At 40.8% G+C, this 12,474-nt stretch overlaps 1 long non-coding RNA gene across 1 annotated transcript; it reads left to right on the top strand.

Moving 5' to 3' along the window:
• Positions 1-11,360: 11,360 nt before the first annotated feature.
• Positions 11,361-12,179, top strand: LOC140732706 (uncharacterized). The gene is made up of 3 exons (XR_012100117.1): positions 11,361-11,509; positions 11,639-11,755; positions 11,882-12,179. It is a non-coding gene; the product is annotated as an uncharacterized lncRNA (long non-coding RNA).
• Positions 12,180-12,474: the final 295 nt, after the last annotated feature.

Below are 12,474 nucleotides of genomic sequence, written 5' to 3'. Positions count from 1 at the left end.
GCACAATGCTCACAAAAATAATTATCATGCGCCTGAATGAATTACGTGTCCCGAACAAATATAAACGCTCCTCTTTATCAGCAGTGAATACAGTTAAGAGTCAGGATGATCCAGATTATGTAGCAGAAATCGTTATATTCACACCCTGTCTTCCTCCTACATTCTTGAAGGGATGAGAAATGTACTTTTATCAAAATTGAGTTACATCATGCCAGTGAATACTACACATCTTCCACAATATGATGTTGATATAAAATGCGATAATATCAATCATTCTTTTGTAAGCGTGTAATCGTCAGTACATGACGATTATTGCCTTCCATTGTGGATCAGTGCAAGCATAACTTTAATGCAAATTTGGTTAAATCTTTCCTAATCTTTCTATTGAATTATTTATATTCAGTAAGTTCCTTAATAAAATATATTATAGTTACTGGATGAAATATAAATTCTCACATCTCGTTTCCTTATTTATCTAATTGTCTGCAGAGGCCATGTGAGAGAGGGCAGGTTATGAAGTGGGTACAAGAGGTAAGGAATCAGCCAAAATGAAAAAGAAGAGGTTCTCAATCTGGAATCTAAAGTCTGCGGTGAGCTGCCTACTGCTATTACTGACCTTCGAACTAAAGTCAGACATACTCGGTATAGGTACAGATCATGCCGCCACGATCCACAATTTCAGAAGTGGCTAACTCTGCATCGTGAATTACAGATGAATCTTTCACCGTTCAATTCCCAGCAACCAAAACCTTCATTACTGCAACGTTGGTAAAATGATAAGTCAACAGGAAATAAAGGGTGTTTTATTTTTAGTTCGCGAAGCTGAAATTAATGAGGTGGTACAGGGTCGGTTCTGGTGCCCTGGCTGTTCTCAATATGTATCAATAAATTTGAAGAGGGGAGGGGCCAAGCAAGCATAATTTAAATTTGTTGATGATACGGTGTAAATTTTGGGAGAACCTTCATGGAGATGTAAACATGTTAAGTGAATAGATGACAGCATGGCAGATGTGAGGAGATGCCAGTTTAGCCACATCGATACAAAGATTAGAAAAGTGTGGCAAAAGACTGAAATATGTTACTGTCCAGAGGATAACATCTGCTGAGCCTCTTCGCCAGCACTGAGACAGTGTTGTGTGCCTGCTACAGTGTTGCAATAATGAAGAATTTGCTTGTGAACCACAAAAGAACCCTGTGGCCCTGAGGCATGGTTTGGCCACTCAAGATGTAGAAGGTCCTCGTGTAAAAGTTATTGTGGCAGGTACAAATGGAAAGTTGTCATCTTTTCGCAAAATGATTTGTACATGGTCTAATGCCAATTATAAATAACCATGGTGATCATAAAATGACAATTATAAAAGGTAGAGGACGACTACGGGACTGCTTCGAATCAGTGGACTGGGTCATGTTCAGAGACTCTCAGGATCTGAACAAGCACATCACTGTGGTCATGGACTGTACAAAGTCAGCAGTGGATGAGTGTGCCCCCACAAGATCATTTAGTCTTCCCCCAACCAGAAATCCTGGATGAACCAATAGATCTGCAAACTGCTGAGGACCAGATCAGGGGTGTTCAGTGTATCAAGTAAAATACAAGGGGACCCGGTATGACCTCCAGAAAACCATCCAACATGCGAAGTGACAATTCCAGACCAAACTGAAATCACAGAAGGCTTTTGCAGGGATTGAATATTATCAAACTGCTGCAAACCAAGCAACATATGTGACAAGAAGCTTTCACTTTCTGATGAGCTCAAGGCCGTTTACACTTGCTTTGTCTGACAAAACAATGAGGCACCTTCACAAACTCTCACAGCCCCCAATGACCCTGTATTTCTCTAAGGCAGATGTGAAAGCATCCTTCAGCAGATGAACCCATGAAAGGCATCTGGTCCAGGCTCAGCACCTGGCCGAGTACTGAAGACCTGTGCTGATCAACTGGCTGGAGTGATCACTGAAATCTTTAACCTCTCCCTTCGGCTGTCTGAGGTACCCAGCTGCTTCAAGCAGGCTTCAATTATATCGGTGCCTAAGAAGAACATAGTAAACTGCCTCAATGACTATCATCCAGTAGCACTTAAATCCACTGTGATGTAGGTTGGTGATAAAATATATCAACTCCCGCCTGAGCAGTGACTTGGATTCACTCCAGTTTGCCTACTGTAGTAACAGGTCAACAAGAGATGCCATTCTATTGGCTCTCCACTCAACCCTCAAACTTCTGGACAGTGAAGATGCATATATCAGGATGCTCTTCAGGATGAAGACTGGGAGACTGTTTCGCTGAACACCTACGCTCTGTCTGCCAGAGAAAGCAGGATCTCCCGATGGTCACACATTTTAATTCCATGTCCCATTCCCATTCTGTTATGTCTATCCATGGCCTCCTCTACTGTCAAGATTAAACCACACTCGGGTTGGAGGAACAATACCTTATATTCCGTCTGGGTAGCCTCCAACCTGATGGCATGAACACTGATTTCTCTAACTTCAGTTAATGCACCCCTCCCCTTCTTACCCCAACCCTTATTTATTTATTTATTACTCCTTCCCCCCTTTTTTCTTCTTTTCTCTCTCTCTTTTTTTCTCTCTCTCTGCCCTGCTCACAATCACTCCTTGCCTGTTCTCCATCTCCCTCTGGTGCTCCCCTCCCCCTTTCTTTCTCCCTAGGCCTCCCGTCCCATGATCCTTTCCCTTCTCCAGCTCTGTATCCCTTTTGCCAATCAACTTCCCAGCTCTTAGCTTCACCCCACCCCCTCCTGTCTTCTCCTATCACTTCAGATCTCCCCTCCCCCTCCCACTTTCAGATTTCTTACTATCTCTTCTTTCAGTTAGTCCTGACGAAGGGTCTCGGCCCGAAACATCGGCTATACTTCTTCCTATAGATGCTGCCCAGCATGCTGCATTCCACCAGCAATTTGTGTGTGTTGCTTGAATTTCCAGCATCTGGAGATTTCCTCGTGTTTGCTCTTCATTGATTGCAGCTTGACATTCAATACTATCATCCCCTCAATAAGCTTCAAGACCTCGGCCTCAATACCTGCTTGTGCAACACAAGCCTTGATTTCCTCACTTGCAGATCCCAGTCAATTTGGAGTGGCAACACCATCTCCTCCACAACTGCCACTGGCACAGGTGCACCACAAGGGTGTGTGCTTCACTTCCTGTTCTACTCGTTTCATATTTATGACTGTGAGGCTAAGCACAGTTCCCAAGCCATATTTAAGTTTTCTGACAATATCACTGTAATTGGCTGAATCAAGGTTGGTGATGTAGCCGCATATAGGGGGGAGACTGCAAATTTGGCTGAGTGGTGCCACAACAACAACCTCTCACTCAGTGTTAGAAAGATCAGGGAGCTAATTACTGACATCAGGAGGAGGAAACCAGAGGTCCATGGGCCATTTCTCATCGGAGGATCAGAGGCAAAACAGATCTGCATCCTTAAATTCCTCACCATTATCATTTCAAATGATCTCTCCTGGATCCAGCATGTAAGTGACATTACAAAGAAAGCACGACAGCACCTCTACTTTCTTAGAAGTTTGTGTAGATTCAGCATGTCATCTAAAACTTTGACAATCTTCTATAAATGTGCATTGGAGAGTATACTGACTGTTGCATCAATGGACACATCAATGGACCAAGAATGGAAAAGCCTACCAAATGTACCGGATACAGTCCAGTCCATCACAGGTAAAGCTCTCCACACCATTGAGCACATCTGCGAGGAGTGCTGTCATAGGAAACCAGCATCCATCATCAACAATTCCCACCATCCAGGTCATTCTCTCTCCTCATTGCTAGAATCAGGAAGGAGCACAGGATCCTCAGGACCCACATCACCAGGTTCAGGAACAGTTATTATCCCTCAACCATCAGGCTCTTGAACCAGAGAGGATAACTACATTCAACTTCACTCACCCAATGCCGAAATGTTCTCAGAAACTATGGACTCACTTTCAATGACTCTTCATCTCGTGTTCTCGATGTTTATTGCTTATTTATTTATTTATTTATCTATCTATCTATTTATTTATTTATTGCCATTTCGTGTTTTTATTCTTTTTGTATTTGCACAGTTTTTTCTCCTTTGCATATTGGTTGTTTGTCCATCTCACTGTTTGCAGTTTTACATTGATTCTGTTGTGTTTCTTTGGTATTTACTGTGAATGGCCACAAGCAAAATGAATCTCACGGTTGTATATGATGACATATATATACTTTCATAATAAATTTACTTCGAGCTTTGATCTTTGAATATATCTGAAATGCTTTGTTATAAGACTGATCTCCATAACCAAGGTAGGATATACTTGTGATAGAGGAACTGAAAGAAAGATTCATCATGTTGAATTTTCCTAAAAGGAGAGGTTAATCAATCTGATCTTAAGTTCAACAAACAATCTGCTGGTAGACCATTTTTCTACCATTTTTCAGATTTATTGATTCACAATTGCAAAACAATAATGCCCTGATTTCATTCTAATTTACTATTTACAATGTTATACATGGTGTCAGGCATCTAATTGCACGTAAGTATCAAGAGTGCTTTTCTCTGATATTTTCTTGTATATAAAGAGATCCAGGTTAATTCCTTTTTGGCTCCCCCTCACTAGAATTTAGAAGAATGATATAGAAAGTCATTGAAGCAAATAAGATTCTTGAGAGTGTTAATGCTGGGAACATGTTTCCCCTAAATGGGTTGTCTAGCATAATGGATAAGAACTTAACCTTTCAGGACTGAGATAAGAAGATCTAGCCCTAATGAAGGGTCTCGGCCTGAAACGTCAACAGTGCTTCTCCCTATAGATGCTGCCTGGCCTGTTGTGTTCCACCAGCATTTTGTGTGTGTTGCTAAGAAGATTGTTTTCATCCCGGGTAGTGAATCTTTGGAATTCTCTATCCAAGAGGTCTACTCAGGCTCTGTCACTGAACATATTCTAAGATTGACGGATCTTTGGACTCTATGGAAATCAAAGTCCTCGGTAATAGGAAGGTTAGCATCCTGCCTGTCATGTGGGAGCCTGAAGTTCAATTTCCCACTGGGAAACTACAAGTTTTAGGGGAATCACTGTAGCGTAATGCACAGAGTCGACTGTACTTCCTTAGAAGGTTGGCGTCATTCAATGTTTGTAGTGAGATGCTGAAGATGTTCTATAGGTCAGTTGAGGAGAGCGCCCACTTCTTTGTGGTGGCGTGTTGGGGAGGCAGCATTAAAAAGAGGGACGCCTCATGTTTTAATAAGCTGGTAAGGAAGGCGGGCTCTGTCGTGGGCAAAGTACTGGAGAGTATAACATCGGTAGCAGAGCGAAGGGCGCTGAGTAGGCTACGGTCAATTATGGAAAACCCTGAACATCCTCTACATAGCACCATCCAGAGACAGAGAAGCAGTTTCAGCGACAGGTTGCTATCGATGCAATGCTCCTCAGACAGGATGAAGAGATCAATACTCCCCAATGCCATTCGGCTTTACAATTCAACCGCCAGGAGTAAGATATGTTAAAGTGCCGGGGTTAGGACTCAATGTATTTAAGTAAACTACTTAAGAACTTTTTAAAAGCTATTATTAATGCTTTTTGAGAGAGTGATTTTAGATGCATATCATATTTTTACTGAGTTAAGTATTGTATGTAATTAGTTTTGCTACAATAAATGTATGGGACATTGGAAAAAATGTTGAATTTCCCCATGGGGATGAATAAAGTATCTATCTATCTATCTATCTATCATTACAGTACCAGCGACCCCGATTCAATTCCCGTCACAATATGTAGGGAGTTTGTATATTTTCCCTGTGATCTTGTGGGCCCACATTCCAAAGACTTATGGGTTAGTAGGTTAATTAGGCACATGAGAATTCATTGGGCCAAGTGGGCCTATTCCCATGCTGGATCTCTAAATAAATAAAGGATATAATTGAGGTGCTGAGGTAAAACACTTGCAATGTATTTATTGAATGGTGGAGCAGAGACAATGGACTGAATAGTTATTCCTGCTCCTATTTCTTGTGTTCTTCTGACACCACAACACACAGTCCTCTGACGAGGACAGAGGCTTACTGAGCTTCTAGGATACTTGTGGCGCAAGACTCTCTAATCGTGATCATAAGCCACATATCCTATGTAGTATCATGGGGCTAAGATATCAGTCAGCTGCAGTTAGATTGCATTAAGCTGCAGCTATGAACAAATATGATGTAATATCGCAGCAGAATCATTTTGCAGAATGTAACATCTGTGTATCACACTCTGTTTTTGGTCGCCCTCCATTGAATTTATGGGTGGGAATGACATTATCAATGTATAAGAAACACAGGGATGAAGGAAACCTGTTTCAAGTGAGAACAGTAGTCTGAGTAGGAAGTTATCTGACTTTTAAACATGTTCCCTGCAACGGAACAATGCTAGTTGTGTCTAATTAATTTAATGATGGGAATGACGGTTTAACAGCCCCTAGCAAAGACTATAAAAGGTTTGTTGAAAAGTGCATATAGAAGCCTGGTATCTGCCTGTTTTAGGATTAAAGCCCTAAAGCACGTTCAAATTTTTGCAGCTGAGAACATCTTCAGAGCCTTCTTCCCAGCACTGAGACAGTGATGAGTGTGTATACCATGAAGCTATAAACCAGTGTAAATCTGATCCCATAAGGCCCTAACACATAGGAGCAGAATTAGGGCACCGAGTCTGCTCCGCCATTCTATCAGGCTGATTTATTAACTATCTCAAATCCATTCTCCTGCCTTCACTTTGAGGTCCTAACTAATTAGGAACCGATCAACCTCTGCTTTAAATATACCCAATGATTTCGGCAGAATGGCCATCTGTGGCAATGAATTCTATAGATTCCCCACAATCTGGCTGAAGAAATTCCTCCTCATTTTTGTTCTAAAGGCATATCCTTCCATTCTGAGGCTGTGCCTTCTGGTCCTAGACTACCTCACTATAGGAATCATCTTCTCCATGTCCACTCTATCTGGGCCTTCCAATAATCAATAGGTTTCAATGAGATCCCTCTCCCTCATTCTTCTAAACTCCAGCAAGTAGGGAATTCAAAGAGAATGTGTGCTAGATGTATGAAAGAGATGAGAAGAGTAGTACAGTAGTCAGGACAAATTGACTGACTTAGATGCACAGTATGCATTTACCTCCTACAGGTATAAATACATACTGACAAATCTATGCTGACTACAGATCCGAATCTGTCTTCACTTTCTAAAGTAAATTACTGAAAAGAGCCATTTCTGTATAAATTCATAAGCTTTTGAAGTGAAGTTAATCAAATATTTGGTACAGATGAGTATGATTGGGTTCACCAAATGTTTGAGTAGCACTGGTTTTAACGAAGTTGGTAGCAACTGCAGCATACTAATCCAGATTCGAAGATGAGTCTCTGAATACAGTCCAGTTCACCAATTCAAAGCAGCCCTGTAGGCATTTTTGTGCTTCCCTTGTCCAAACTTTCTTGATCCCTACTGCTGGTGCTGCAGTCTTCAGTCCCTACCTATACTCAGGAGTAGAAGTACAGCCAGATCATCAGACTTCCCTAAGTGAGGGCATGGAATAGCAGGGTAGGCATTCTTTATGGTGGTGTAGCACATTTTTAAAAAATCTATTCAATATACGTAATTGATTTACTTGTTTATTTATTATTATTATTTTTATTTTATTTATTATTATTATTATTATTATTATTATTATTATTATTTGTTTTTCCTCTGCTGGATTATGTATCACATTGAACTGCTGCTGCTAAGTTAACAAGTTTCACGTCACATGCCAATGATAATAAACCTGATTCTGATAGTATCATCATATCATAGTTTACTGTAAAGATAACTTAATTCGCCAAATCAGTTACAATTATTCACTCCAGCTTTGATCTGATTAGATTTGTTAGTATAAACACAAGAGATTCTGCAGATGCTGGAAATCCAGAGCAATGCACACAAAATACTGGAGGAACTCAGCAGGTCAGGCAGCATCCATGGAAAAGAATAAACAGTCGACCTTTCAGACCCTCTCCTGATGAAGGGTTTTGGCCGGAAACATCAACTATTTATCCCTTTCTATAGAATCTGCCTGACCTGCTGAGTTCCTCCAGTATGTGTGTTACTCTGAAAATATTAGTTAGGGTTCCTGCATACTAGATTATTTCTTGTTAAAAGTTTCCTCTAAATTGTTCCCAAAACACCCCAGAAGCAGAAAAGACAAGTTGGAAGGAAAGGTACAGATACATTAAAAGCAAAATGATAGCAAGGGACAAAATTGGTCCTCTGGAAGATCAGAATGGCAATCTATGCAAGGAGCCTAAAGAGATGAGGTAGGTCTTAAATTGATTTTTTTGCATCTGTATTTACTTGGGAGACAGGCACAGAGTCTGTATACATGAGACAATGCAGCAGCGAGTTCATGGACTTTATACAGATTACTGAGGAGGAGGTGCTTGCTGTCTTGAGACAAGTAAGGGTAGATAAATCCCTAGGGTCTGACAATGCTTTCCCCTGGACCCTGTGGGAGACTACTGCAGAAATTGCAGGGGCTCTAGCAGAGATACTTATAAACATCCTTAGCCATGGGTGAGCTGCCAGACAATTGGAGGATGCTAATGTTGTTCCATTGCTTAAGAAAAGCTCCATGAATAAGCCAGGAAATTATAGGCTGAGAGCCTGATGTCAGTAATGGGAAAGGTATTCTAAGGGACCAGATATATGAGTATTTGGATAGACAGCGACTGATTAGGGATCATCAGCGTGGCTTTGTGTGTGGTAAGTCTATCCAATCTTACAAAGTTTTTTGAGGAAGTTACCAGGAAAGGTGATGAAGGCAAGGCAGAGTGATATTGTCTACGTGGACTTTAGCAAAGGATTGGTGCTGGGTCCTTTGTTGTTTGTCATCTATATCAATGATCTTGATGATAATATGGTAAACTGGATCAGCAAATTTGCAGATGACACCAAGATTGGGATTGTAGTAGAGAGTGAAGAAGACTATCAAAGCTTGCAGCAGGATCTGGACCAGCTGGTGAAATGGGCTCCAAGTGGCAGTTAGAAATTAATGCAGATAAACATGAGGTGTTGCACTTTAGAGGACCAACCCCGGTAGGTCTTACACGGTGAATGGTAGGGCACTGAAGAGGGACCTAGAGGGACTAGAAATACAGATCAACAATTTCTTCAAATTTCAAAGTAAATTTTATTATCAAAGTACATATATGTTACCAAATACAACCCTAAGATTTATTTTCCTGTGGGCATACTCAGCAAATCAGAAGAGTAACTGTAACAGGATCAATGAAAGATCAACCAGACTGCTGAAGACAAACTGTGCAAATGCAAATACTGTATAAATAAATAGCAATAAATAATGAAAACATGGGATAACAAGATAAAGAGTCCTTAAATTGAGTCCATTGGTTGTCACAGGCAGATTAGGCCATAAAGAAAGCTTTTGATACATTGTCCTTCATAAATCAATGTATTGAGTACAGGAGTTGGGATGTTATGTTGAGTTGTATAAGATGCTGGTGAGGCCTAACTTGGATAACTGTGTTCAGTTTTGGTCACCTACCTACAGGAATGATGTAAATAAGAATGAAAAAGTGCTGAGGAGATTTACAAGGATGATGTCAGGACTTGAGGACCGGAGTTATACAGAAAGGTTGAATAGTTTAGGACTTCATTCTCTGGAGTGTAGGAGAATGAGGGGTGATTTGATAGAGATATACAATATTATGAGGAGTATAGATAAGGTAAATGCAATCAGCTTTCTTCTCACTGAGGTTTGGTAAGATTAGAACTAGAGGTCATGTGTTAAGGGTGAAAGGTGAAATATTTATATATTTATAAATTTTATATATTAAAATATTTATTTAATATCTTAAAATATAATATGAAATATGGACAGGAAAAGAATGGAGGGTTATGGGCTGAGTGCGGGCCACTGGGACTAGGTGAGTGTAAGCGTCAGCATGGACTAGGAGGGTCGAGATGGCCTGTTTCCATGCTGTAATTGTTATATGGTTATATTTAAGAAGAACCTGAGGGTTAACTTCTTCACTAGAAGGCAGTGCAAGTGTGGAGTGAGCTGCCAGTGGAAGTGGTGGGCGAGAGTTCAATTATAACATTTAAGAGCAGTTTGGATAAATACATGGATGGAAGGGGCATGGAGAGCTGTGGTCCAAGTGTGGGTCGATGTAACTAGGCAGAATATTTGGCATAGGCTAGATGGGCTGAAGGGCCTGTTTCTGTGAAATAGTGCTCTATAGCTGAGGTTTAGCGGGATGATGTCTGGATTAGGGAGTATTAGCTGCTGTATAAGGAGAATTAGGATGAACTTGAATTGTTTTTTTCTGGAGCATCGGAGGCAGAGGGAAGTATATAAAATCATGAGGGGCATAGATAGGGTAGATTGGCATTCTCTTTCCCAAGGTGGAAATGCTAAATAGAGGAGGATATAACTTCACAGGAGGAAGGGGAAAGCTTAAAGGAAATGGGAGGAGTAACACTCACAAGCAGGCTTTTTCCACTGAGAGTGGATGAGACTAGAACTAGAGGTCATGGGTTAAGGGTGAAAGGCGACATGTTTAAAGGAAACATGGGGGGGGGCATCTTCACTCAGAAGGTGGAGAAAATGTGGAACGAGTTTCCAGCACAAGTGATGAAAACGGGATCAATTTCAATATCTAAGAGAAAATTAGATAGGAACATGCATGAGAAGCTTATGGAGGACTATGATCTGGCTGCAGGTCGACGGGATTAGATAATGTTTCAGCACGAAGTAGATGGGCCGAAGGACCTGTTTCTGCACTGCACCGTTCTATGTCTGTATAGCTCTAGGTTTTGCACTGAACTTCCATAGCACACGGCTAATACAATTGTGCTTACATTGTATAACTATCAATGGACATCTTTAAATTATTAACTTCCAAAATGTTTCTACCATATAAAAAACGCTTAAAGTGCATATCACTTTAACCAAGTACAACCATGTATTTATTTGGATCCTTCTATAGTTTTAATTGGATTTGTTTAAAATTTTAATAAAGTTTTATTAGGCACACTTTAACAGAAGGCTAACGATGAGACAGATGTTCTTGTTTTTTATTCCTGTGGTGGGTGCCACGTGGGAGAACTTGTCTTAGTTTCTCATAAACTTCGACCAGGGATTATTGGCTCTAACCAGTTCTCCAGATGGCCCTATGAATTGACTGCACAAACCCGTCAAGCAGTGTGGATAATACTTCATTCAGAGAGAATACATCGGCCATTGTCTGCCTCACAACAACGATTGGCTGCTGAGGTGTGGGAAACGTCGAGAAGCGCGGACTCACGCTTCTCCGCTTTCATTCGGAACTATAAATAGGGGAAACGTTAAACAAACGGCAACAGAAAGGCGCTGCCAGCTCTTTGCTGGAGGCTTGCTTGGAGAGAATCCAAAGCGTAGCTGCGAGTCGCTGGCGCTGGAAGAGCCGATTCGGAAATAGAATCCCTCCTGCAGAAATATTGGTGGTGGGTTAACTTAATTGTAAAATATACTCAATTGTACCGCAATTTCCCTATATTTCATCATGAGTTGCGAAGTAACATTTGTGTAAAAGATTTCTTGATTAAGAATGTGCTTGGTGGTTTTTATTTCAGCTGATGTCAGAAAAGGCCAAAGGAAACTTGCGGATTATTAATTGGACCCGCCACCGCCGCCGACACTCTCCGCCGCAGACCGTCTTAATAACAATTCCACTCAAGGCTCTTGTTCAGGTACATCTGAATCAGCCCCATTAAACCTTCGAGACCCTTACAAAATGTAGTCGTTAAACGTGCACTTAAATCAGCTTCGTGTTTCTATCATGTGTACTTAGGAATTCTGCTCATTTTGTATTTCAGCGGACAGTCTGCGTGATGACTGTAACTGAATCTTCAACGCAAACACGTGATAGGATGCAGATGTGCAAGAGGTCACTGTCGACAGCAGCCTCTAAAATTTCAGTTACGTGGCAACAATCCGGCGGTACCGCATCCTCCGACACCTGGCAAACTGAAACCACTGAACAGTTTAATGAGTCGAGAAAAGCTACAGACATGAAATAAAATAAATGTAACCGAAGGCGTACGCTGGTGTGATACTGTATTCCAGTACGGAAAGACTGGCATTAAACCCTTCACAATGAAGGATTTGGATAATTTGTAAAGGGATATTTCCCATCCTTGCCTGTATGGTGAAATCATATAGGTCTATGTTCTATAACATTTGTAGACACTTAATATTGGTATATTCCCAGTGAATATGTATAGTAGTTGAGAAAAAACAAAAATGTAGGAGAAATTCTTCATTACCATCCCTGTCAGCTAAAGTGTCAGAGGTGAAAATTTTGCTTTAATAAGAGCAGATTGTATTTTGGTAGAAAATGGTGTAAAATAAGGATTTGTATGGGATATTATCAGGGAATTTTACCACACAGATGAAATTATTTGGTCAA

This window comes from Hemitrygon akajei, chromosome 9, assembly GCF_048418815.1.
Source record: "Hemitrygon akajei chromosome 9, sHemAka1.3, whole genome shotgun sequence".
In the NCBI taxonomy this organism is placed as follows: domain Eukaryota; kingdom Metazoa; phylum Chordata; class Chondrichthyes; order Myliobatiformes; family Dasyatidae; genus Hemitrygon; species Hemitrygon akajei.
The sequence above is the reverse complement of the archived record's forward strand: the minus strand, read 5'-3'. Positions and strand labels throughout refer to the sequence as shown.